Source organism: Ictidomys tridecemlineatus, chromosome 3 (genome assembly GCF_052094955.1).
Source record: "Ictidomys tridecemlineatus isolate mIctTri1 chromosome 3, mIctTri1.hap1, whole genome shotgun sequence".
NCBI lineage: Eukaryota > Metazoa > Chordata > Mammalia > Rodentia > Sciuridae > Ictidomys > Ictidomys tridecemlineatus.
In genome coordinates, this window is record NC_135479.1 from 68,212,693 (window position 1) to 68,222,726 (window position 10,034).

Consider the following 10,034-nt stretch of genomic DNA (forward strand, 5'->3'; position numbering starts at 1 on the left):
TGATGTATAATTACATTGGTTATATAATCATGTATGCATATAGGACACCCCTTCTGTATGAATTTTGAGACAGTCTCACTATATTGCTGAGGCTGCATTGAGCTTGCAATCATCATGCCTAAGCCACCTGAATGCTGGGTTTACAAGTAAGACGACCAGGCTTCAGCTTTGGGATCTTCATTTTATGAGAGACTCTATTGGCTTCAAATTTCAAAACTAATTTTCTTTTGGCATGAAAAGAGTTCCATTCTATAGCCTTCTGGCCCCAGTTGATTCTGATGGGCAATCAACATTATTTTTGTTCTTAATTCTTTCTCCTTCTGAATTACTTTAACTTCTTTATAAAAAATAACCTTTGAAGGGCTGCAGTTGTGGCTAAGTGGTCGAATGCTCGCCTAGCATGAGTGAAGGACTGGATTTGATCCCCAGCACTACATAAAAATAAGTAAATAAAAATAATGTTAATGTGTCCACCTACAACTAAAAACAATATTAAAAAATAAACTGTGAAAAACACAAAATAAGGTTGACTATTGTAATCACCCAAAGATGTTGATCTGTGCCTGGGACATAAGGAATGCAGAGGCCTAGGGAGGCCAGTGAAGCCTGGGAACAGAAGTGGAGCTTCCAACCATCAAGGGCTCATGTTGACAGAAGACAGCACTGGTCTGCACACCTGCCTGTCTTCTTACACGCTGGTGACCTAAGAACTGAGGAGTTTCCACTAGGCAGATATTCTGTGGGTAGGCCTGAGAGGCCCTGGCCCTCTAGAAACAGCTGCACCTTGGTATGTTTCTGAGATCTCAGGTGCATCAAGACCCTTGAGGCCTCCAAAAGCTGAGAGATGCTATTGTGAATATTGACTTTCTTTCACACAAACAAAATCCTATTAAAAATCCTAACATAAAGGATGAAAAAAGAGACCTGAAAATCAGAATCTTGCAGTCCAGTTCCCCAAACTCATATTGAAATGAAACTCTTGTTAAGCAGAATAAATTATGTAGGCGAAGGAACAAGGTTCCCAGAGGGTGCTGCCCAGGAGAAGGACTGGAGAATGTGGAGCCTGACAGAGTCTTGTGTCTGTGTTCTTCTTTACCACTTGAGTTTAAAAAATAGTGATCCACACCTTTTCTAACCTGAATAGGGTTCCCAAATGGGAAACTTTGCTATAGATTTTTACATTTTATGGAGAGGTATTTATCCCTCTGAATGCCTCTTCATAGACTGTAACTCATGATAGAAAACAGATCTGTGGCTTGGTTCAGACATCTTCTAGTGTACTGAATTCTAGCCTGTGAACTGGATCCTGTGAACACTTAGAGGTGGCAGTGCTTGCTGGATGCTCTCTGACACCATATCAGGTTGCTGTCAACCTCTCAATATTTGCCTTCCAATGTGTCTCCTCCATGTTGTCTAACAGAGCAACCAGGTAGTGTGAGTGGCTAGGGGAAACCTGCTATGATACAGGAAAGAGTGATCCACAGTGAGCAATCTGGCAGTGTGAGGGTTGTGTGGACACGCTTCTGGAGTGCAAAGATGACAGTGTGAGGGGTGTTTCTAAACCTGCTGGGGTGCAGAGAAGGATGATGCACAGTGAGCAAGAAGGCAGTGTGTCTAGACCTACTGGGGTTTAGGGAAGACTGACCCTCAGTGAGAAAGCAGTCAGTGTGAGGGGTGTGTCTAGACCTGTGGGGGTGTAGGGAAGACAGCCACATTGAGAAACCAGATAGTGTGAAAGTTGTGTCTAAACCTTCTGAGGTGCAGGGAAGACTGACACTCAGTAGCAAGAAGGCAGTTTGAAGGTTGTGTGGACACCCTTCTGGGGTGCAAGGGTGTCAGGAAGTGTGAGGGGTGTGTCTAGAACTTCTGGGATGCAGGGAAGGCTGATGCACAGTGAGCAAGTAGGCAGTGTGAAGGTGTGTCTAGACCTGCTGGGGTGCAGGGAAGACAGCCACAGTGAGCAAGCAGGCAGTGTGAGGGGTGTGTCTATTCCTGCTGGGGTGCAGGGAACATTGAGCCACAGTGAGCAAGCAGGCAGTATGAGGCGGGTGTCCAGACCTGATGGGGTACAGGGAAGACAGCCACAGTGAGCAAGCAGGGTGTGTGGGATGTGTCTAGACCTGCTGGGGTACAGGGAACACTGAGCCACAGTTAGCAAGCAGGCAATTTGAGGAATGTGTCTAGATCTGCTGGGGTTCTTGGAAGATAGCCACATTTACCAAGCAGGCAGTATGAGGGGTGTCTTCTCCTGGTGGGGTGCAGAGAATACTGAGCCACAGTGAGCAAGCAGGAAATGTGAGGGGTGTTTCTAGACCTGCTAGGGTACAGGGAAGACAAGCACAGTGTGCAAGCAGACAGTGTGCGGGGTGTGTATAGACCTGATGGGGTGCAGGGAAGACAGCCAAGTGAGCAAGCAGGCAATTTGAGGGATGTGTCTAGATCTGCTGGGGTTCAGGGAAGACAGCCACTATTACCAAGCAGGCTGTGTGAGGGGTGTCTACTCTTCGTGGGGTGCAGGGAATACTGAGCCACAGTGTGCAAGCAGGCAGTGTGACGGGTGTTTCTAGACCTGCTGGAGTACAGGGAATACAAGCACAATGTGCAAGCAGGCAATGTGAGGGGTGTGTCTAGACCTGCTGGAGTGCTGGGAAGACAGCCACAGTGAGCAAGCAGGCAGTATGAGGGGTGTGTCTAGACCTGATGGGTGCAGGGAAGACAGACACAGTGAGCAACCAGGCATGTCTAGACCTGATGAGGTGCAGGAAGACTGACACTTAGTGGCAGTGTGAGGGGTTTTTAAACCTGTTGGGGTGCAGAGAAGACAGCCACAGTGAGCAAGCAGGCAGTGTGAGTGATGTGTCTAGACCTGCTGGGGTGCAGGGAAACCAGCCACAGTGAGCAAGCAGGCAGTGTGAGCGGTGTGTCTAGACCTGCTGGGGTGCAAAGAAGACTGATCCTTAGTGAGCAAACAGGCAATGTTAGGGATGTGTCTAGACTTTCTGGGGTGCAGGGAAGACAGTGACAGTCAGCAAGTATGCAGTGTGTAGGGTGTGTCTAGACCTGCTGGGGTGCATGGAATACTGAGACACAGTGAGAAAGCAGGCATTGTGAGGGGTGTGTCTAGACCTGCTTGGTTGCAGGGAACACAGACACAGTGAGCAAGCAGGCAGTTTGATGGGTGTGTCTAAACCTGCTGTGGTGCTGGGAACACTGAGCCACCATGACCAAGCAGGCAGTGTGACTGGGGTGTCGAGACCTGTTGGGGTGCATGGAAGGCAGTCACATTGAACAAGCAAGCAGTTTGTGGGGTGTGTCTAAACCTGCTGAGGTGCAGGGAAGACTGATCCTCATTGACCAAGTAGGCAGTGTGAGGGTTGTGTCTAAACCTGCTGGGGTGCAGGGAAGACAGCCACAGTGATGAAGCAGGCAGTGTGAAGGGTCTTTATAGACCTGCTGGGGTGCAAAGAAGACCGTTATTGAGCAAGCAGGCAATGTTAGGAGTGGGTCTAGAAAACATGGGGTGCAGAGAAGACAAACACAGTGACCAAGCAGTCATTGTGAGGTTTGTGTCTAGACTTGCTGGAGTGCAGGGAACACTGAGCCACAGCTACCAAGAAAGCAGTGTGAGGAGGGTGTCTAAACCTGCTGGGATTCAGGGAAGACAGCCACAGTGAGCAATCTGGCAGTATGAGAGGTGTGTCTAGACCTGCTGGTTTACAGGGAATACAGCCACAGTGCGCAAGTAGGCAATATGAGAACAACGTGGACATCCTTTTGGGGTGGTGAAGGATGACCCTCTGTCAGCAAACAGTGTGAGGAGCATAGAGACACCTACTAGGATGCACAGTAGGCTGACCCAGCTTAACAAAGGTTCATGGGATGGTGAGGGAAACACTGGCTGAGTGTCCACCTAGTGGATGCACTGGAGTGCAGTTCAGGAGAAACACATGTTTTGAATCATGGGTTTGCAGTTGTATCCTAGGTTGAGAGAAAGTCACAAATGTGCAATACATGTCCCAGGTAGACTTCAGAGCTGCCAGGCCTCAGCCAGCTTCCTCCAGTCCAATGGGGTGCATGGGGCTTTGACAACCCCTGATTACTTTCTGGAGTCAGTTTTGACCTTCCTTTCTTCCTCTTTCAGGAATGACAGCTTCTCTCAAAACTCAAGGACTTCATTCCAAATGAGGAGTGACATGGCCAGCCAGAAGCTTTCCCAGGTCAGTGGGCACTGTGTTAGCTGGATCTGTGCTAATGTCCAAGACCTCTATATCCAGTCTAAGCCTCAGAGGCATAGCCTGGACTTCAAAGGTCTCAGTGGCAGTTTCTCCCAGCATCTGACCTCCAACAGCCACACCACAGGCATTCTCACATGTCCTACGAGACACAGGGAGGATTCATCCTGTTACACAGCACTCAGAATCACACCACTCTCAGCCTTCCAGATACTTAAGAAATTCATGATGGATAGACACCACAGCACCATGGCAGAAGCTGCTCCAGGCAATAATGTCATGGCTACCCCATGCCAATCCCACAACACAAGCCAGGTAGAAACACCTCAGCAGAGCTGTCCTTCGCAGGACCCTGTGGTCAGGTAGAAGGATAGATCATTGTGTTTTGCTGCCACCATACCCAGACACAGAGACTTCCCTGCAGTGGACAGCAGCTTCCTTCCACAAGGTCAGTGTCAACCCCAGCTAGGTCAGGGGAGTAGGAGGAAGGACAGGGTACTCACAGTTTGCTGGCCTTCAGCACCCAGGCCCCAGGCAGACTTTAATCCACCTGTGGTCACTGACATTTGGGAAGCAGTCCTTCCATGGCACCCCAGCTCTTTCTAGGAGAAGTTCCTGCACACTGAAGGAAACAAGCCCTCCTGGTTACCCACAGTGCAGTGTGTCACAGGCTTCATTGTTGCTCAAATCATAGCATTTCATTCACTTATAAATCAAACCAAAGACTTAAAAATAAATCTACCTCAGCACAGATTGCAGCCAAACTAGAAGTACTCATACAATAACATGAGAAATTAAGGGTAATTTCTGAGACACTTACCTCTCTATGGTTAAGTCTGAATTTCTCTTTGAGATCCTTCCTTCCAATGCCACTGGTTTTCCCCGTGTGCATTCCAGGTCTGTGTGTTCCTCATCTTCTTGATGCAGGAACAGTATTGGGTCCTCTCATTGGCACTCCACCTGAGAACTTGCGAACCTGCACAGGCTTCTTTCTTCCAACCTGCAGCTTAGGAGAGTTGGGCAGGACAGAGTTTCATCTCCCCTTCATATGAGGCCTGAGAATAGGACACATATTCAGCATCCTCAGAGGCAGAGATGACTCATCTGGTTTGGAGCTCTGTGTTCATGCCCCTGGCCTGGAACTAAGGCAGAGGTTTTTGAAAACAAGCTCCTTCCCCGCTCCCCCTGCCCCAGAATTCACCTCCAGCAGGGAAGATAAAACACACATATATAAACCTGTGCCCATGTTTTCAGTATGGCTTGTGGGGGCTGCACAGGCCTCAAACTGATGTTGCCCACTGTGCTGGTCAAGCTGGTTAAGCAGGATTGTACAATAAAAGGGGAAGGGAATGAGAGAAGGCAGAAATCAAGAGGTCTCTGTAGATTTCAACTGGGGCAATCTCTGTATTTAGGAGGGACTTTCAAACTCTCAGTGCTGTGGCAGGATGTGTCAAAGGTGAATCATGTGCTGGAGGATCAGGGCCTGTAAACTCTGGAGGACTAGTAAGACCCAGAGTTACTGAAGGGCATGGGGAATGTCCATGCAGAATCAGCTGGGGCCATGTTGGTCTGATTTCCTCTGTCACAGATACCTTCCCTGAGGCCTGCAAGCACTTCCTATGGGGCATGGAGAGACCAAGACCCTCTGCTGAGTCCAGGAGCCTTGGAGCTAGCATTCACCAGGTGAGTGGGTTTTGAATGTCTCTGCAGGCATTTGGACAGGTGTAAGTCCACACCCTAAGAGCTGTCAGTACATCCCCACTGGTGGGAGCTCCCTCAAAGGATCCTGTCTGGGCTCATACCTCAGGTCAGGGCCCTGGTCAGTGCACATTCCCTAGTCTGGAAGGACTGAGGCACTGGCACCTTGACTCATCTGGTGGTCAGAGCAGGAAAGCCTGTGTGGTGCTACCCCCTGAAACAGCTTCATTCACAGAGTCTCAACTAGAATAGGAATGGTGCAGCAGAAGATGAGTCAGGTGGAAGGCTCAGATGTGTACCAAGGTGACAACAAACAGATTGGTGCACTGAGTACTGTGAAAAGCCTGCTTGTATGGCCAGGGCTGAGAAGGCAACTGAGCTGTTCACCTCCACTGCAGCTTGTGACCTGTGCTGAAAGCTTCTGGGCATGCACCATGGCCCCAAGTTCACCTTTCAGGGACAGGACTGCCCACATGATAATTCCCCTGATCGGCTCTGGGAGGCTGGCAGGGCGTGGTGAGGCTGGAGGTACATATAGCCCATGCAGTCTGCAGCTAGAGCTGTCCATGCACAATAGGCCTCAGGGCTGGGTGGACCCAGCCACTAGGAGCATTTTACAGGAGACTTACCCCAAATGCTGGATCCAGGAAAGCTGAAAGAGACTTAGACAATTCCCCTATTCCCATTCCCACTTGTCTTCCTGCCTGGTCTCCACATGCTCCACAACACAGTATGGCCAACCCAGTGGTGGCTATCTTGACTTGAATACATATTTTATCCTCCTCCTTGTTTCTTCTGGTCAGTAAAGGCTGTTTCTTCACTGTCTTCTCTTCAGCCAGCAGGACTGGATGTGGGCCATCTGAATCATGCTGTATCTGAAGATGACTACCTGCCCAGGAGCACAGATCCCTTCATACTGCAGGCCATGCAGAGAAGAGGTGGGAATTCCCATAATGTCCATAATCCCAGGAACCCAGAGAGCACTCACTTTGGCTCTCATAGCTGCTTACATGAAGCCCTTCCATCACACAAAGGTCTTGTAAGATATAGTGAGATCCCACCACCCTATGTTGAATATAGCCTCAAGCTAGGCTGGCAAGGTAAGTCCAGTCTTTCCCTCTCCCATATCTGGAAAATACCCAGGCTCTGTTGCTTTATTAGGTACCATATGGATCCTGGACTTGGGGTTTGGACATTGGGTAAATCACTGAACCTCAGTCGTGTTTCTTATCTGTAAAATAGGGGACATGTCTGCCCCTAGATTTGTGGCAGGAGAACCCCAGTACAGGAACTGGGGCACTGCAGTCAGATATGGCCACTGCATGAGCCAGGAGGAAGGGATCCAAGCCCCAGGTCTGCAGTTCCTGGTTCTGTAGGCCAAGGACTACTGACACGGGTCCAGGGGAGGAACAGGAGCAAGAGCACCAGCAGAAAGAGCCATGAATCTGGCCAGCAGCCACTTAGTCCCAATGTGTGGAACTCAAGCTGCAGGGCCTGTGTAGCCACCTTCCTCCAGAGTTGGTTAGCCAGCCTGCCCAGGAGGGTGGGGAGTGGTATCAGTGATCAGCTCCATTTCAGATGCAGCCTCTTGATTAGTTTTATAAAATTATAAGCCTGGGAAGAAAAAACCTGTGGTTAAACCACGTGTCTCATTTTGGATCTGGACATGTAGGTATCATAGAAATTAAGAAAAACATATTTGGTGAGAGACAGTGAAGTGGTTTGGACCAAAAAAGATGGCAGTGGTCCTTGCAGAAGGAGTTATCTGGGCAACATCTCTGGCCATAGCTGCTGTCTGGCTGGCAGGGGTTTGTGTGAAGTAAGTGGGGAGGTGACCCTGAGCTAGAGCCTGGCCCTGTTTGGCCTTCACACCACCTCATGGTGGGACAGGTCCAGCCTGTGGTTTCCACAATGCCCCTGGATTCTCAGCACTGCCTGAGCAGGACCTGACAACCCCTGTCAATGTCAAATCCCACATGAGATCTAAGCTACAATTTGTACCCTGGGCCTGCAGCAAGGAGCACTGGAACTCAGCCCCTGGGCCAAACTCTATGTTATGACATTTTCCTCCCCTGCCAGGTCCCACTGGTGAATGGCTCAAGCAACTGGAACTTGGATCAGGACAGACCTTGAGGCCTCATCCCCTTCAGGCAGATCATGGGGTTCCCCTGCCTGGCTCACTACCCCCAACTCTGTTTCTGCCCATCCCATTCTGGACCATCTTAGCCCATTCCACATCTGCTCATCATACACTACTTCTGGGATCTGGTCATGTTGGCCTCCAAAATCTAGGAAATACATTGTTCTTGAATGCTGTGCTACAGTGCTTGAGCAGCACTCGGCCTCTTCCAGACTTCTGTCTATGAAGAGACTTCCATCAAGAGGTGCCTGAAATGGGCCAGGACCAAGAACTTACTGAATCCTTTGCAGATGTGATTGGTGCCCTCTCGCACCCTAACTCCTGTGAAGGTGTGGATCCTACTGAATTCCAAGCTGTCTTCCAGAAATACATCCCCTCCTTCTCTGGAAACAACCAGCAGGATGCCCATGAGTTCCTGAGACTCCTCATGGAACGACTACACCTTGAACTTAAAAGACACGGTTGCTGGGCTCCACCAATCTTGGCCAATGATCCAGCTCCCTCTCCACCTCTCAGAGGAGAGACTCTGTTCAAAGAACCTGAGTTAAGAGATGATGATCAAGCCAACCTAATGTGGAAGCATTACCTGGAACGAGAGGATAGCAAGATTGTGGACCTGTTTGTGGGCCAGTTGAAAAGTTGTCACATGTGCCAGGCCTGTGGGTATCACTCCATGACCTTTGAGGTTTTTTTTTTTTTTGATCTGTCCCTGCCCAACCCCATGGAAGGGTTTTCTGGGGAGAAGGTCTCTCTGTGGGATTGTTTCAACCTTTTCACCAAGGAAGAAGAGATAGAGTTGGACAATGCCCCAGTGTGTGACCGATGTTGCCAGAAAACACAAAGTACCAAAAAGTTGACAATACAAAGATTCTCCTCAATCCTCGTTCTCCATCTGAACTGATTCTTCACCTCCCAAGGCATGATCATGAAAATTTAAATAGATGTAGACTTCCCACTGCAGCAAATGAGCCTAGGGAACTTTACCAGTGACAAAACTGTGAGCCCTGTTTATGAGCTTTATGCCCTTTGCAACCACTCAGGCAGTGTCCACTCCGGCCACTACACAGCCCTGTGCCAAAGCCAGACTGATTGGCATGTGTGTGATGACTCTTGTGTCTCCCCTATAAGTGAAAATAAAGTGGCATCCAGTGAAGGCTATGTGCTGTTCTACCAACGAAAGTAGGGGCCATCCCAGTGTTGAGACAGCTCCTGTAAGCCCTGCCATCTGTGAAACCTTTAAAACACCCTTAAGTCCAAGGGTCCCCATTGACCTGAGCTATCTATTTCTCTGTATTTTTATTTGGGGAGCAAGGTGGAGTGGATGTAGTTCCCATTTTTATTTATTTATTTTTTTTTTACCAAAAAGTACCTTTCCATCTGGTGGCTCCCTTTTCACTCAGCCCTGTGTACAGAGCTTTCCAGACTTCTGCCCATGTACAGCCCTTATAAACTCTGAAACTTAACTTTTTGTGAATAAGTTAAGAAAAAAAAAACATATTTGGGAACCCAAAAAACAATGTGAGGCCATGCCTCAGTTTCCCCATGTGAGGCTGGAGTGGCCATGAAGGCCTCCATGAATATATTGTGTGTCTGCCTTTGTGTGATGTTGCTATTACTGGTCACTGATTTCCTGCTCATGTTCTAGCAAATCCAGCTGACCTGGATTTGTGTGACAGCATCCCCAGACAGCCATTCTCCCAGTCACGCAGGGCCATGAGAGCATCCATGTTTGGAGGGTTGGTGTGGGAGTGACATGGTGGGGCTGTGGCTCACCTGAGGGTCAGGAAGGCTGGACATGAACCACAGCTGCTGTTGGCTGAAATACCTCCTGAGGTTGGGTAACCTGGTCTGTGAAAGGGACAGTTGTGTCCCAGATCAGATCTTGGTCTGGGATGGATGTTGTCCTTCCACAACAGCTGCACTAAGGTCTTCATTTCTTCTCAGGACCTGTGCCCCACACACAC

The 10,034-nt window shown here is 49.1% G+C and overlaps 1 pseudogene; it reads left to right on the forward strand.

Annotated features, from left to right (window-relative positions):
- Positions 1–7,841: 7,841 nt before the first annotated feature.
- LOC144375658 (ubiquitin carboxyl-terminal hydrolase 21 pseudogene) lies at positions 7,842–9,253 on the forward strand (annotated as a pseudogene).
- The last annotated feature ends 781 nt before the right edge of the window (positions 9,254–10,034 follow it).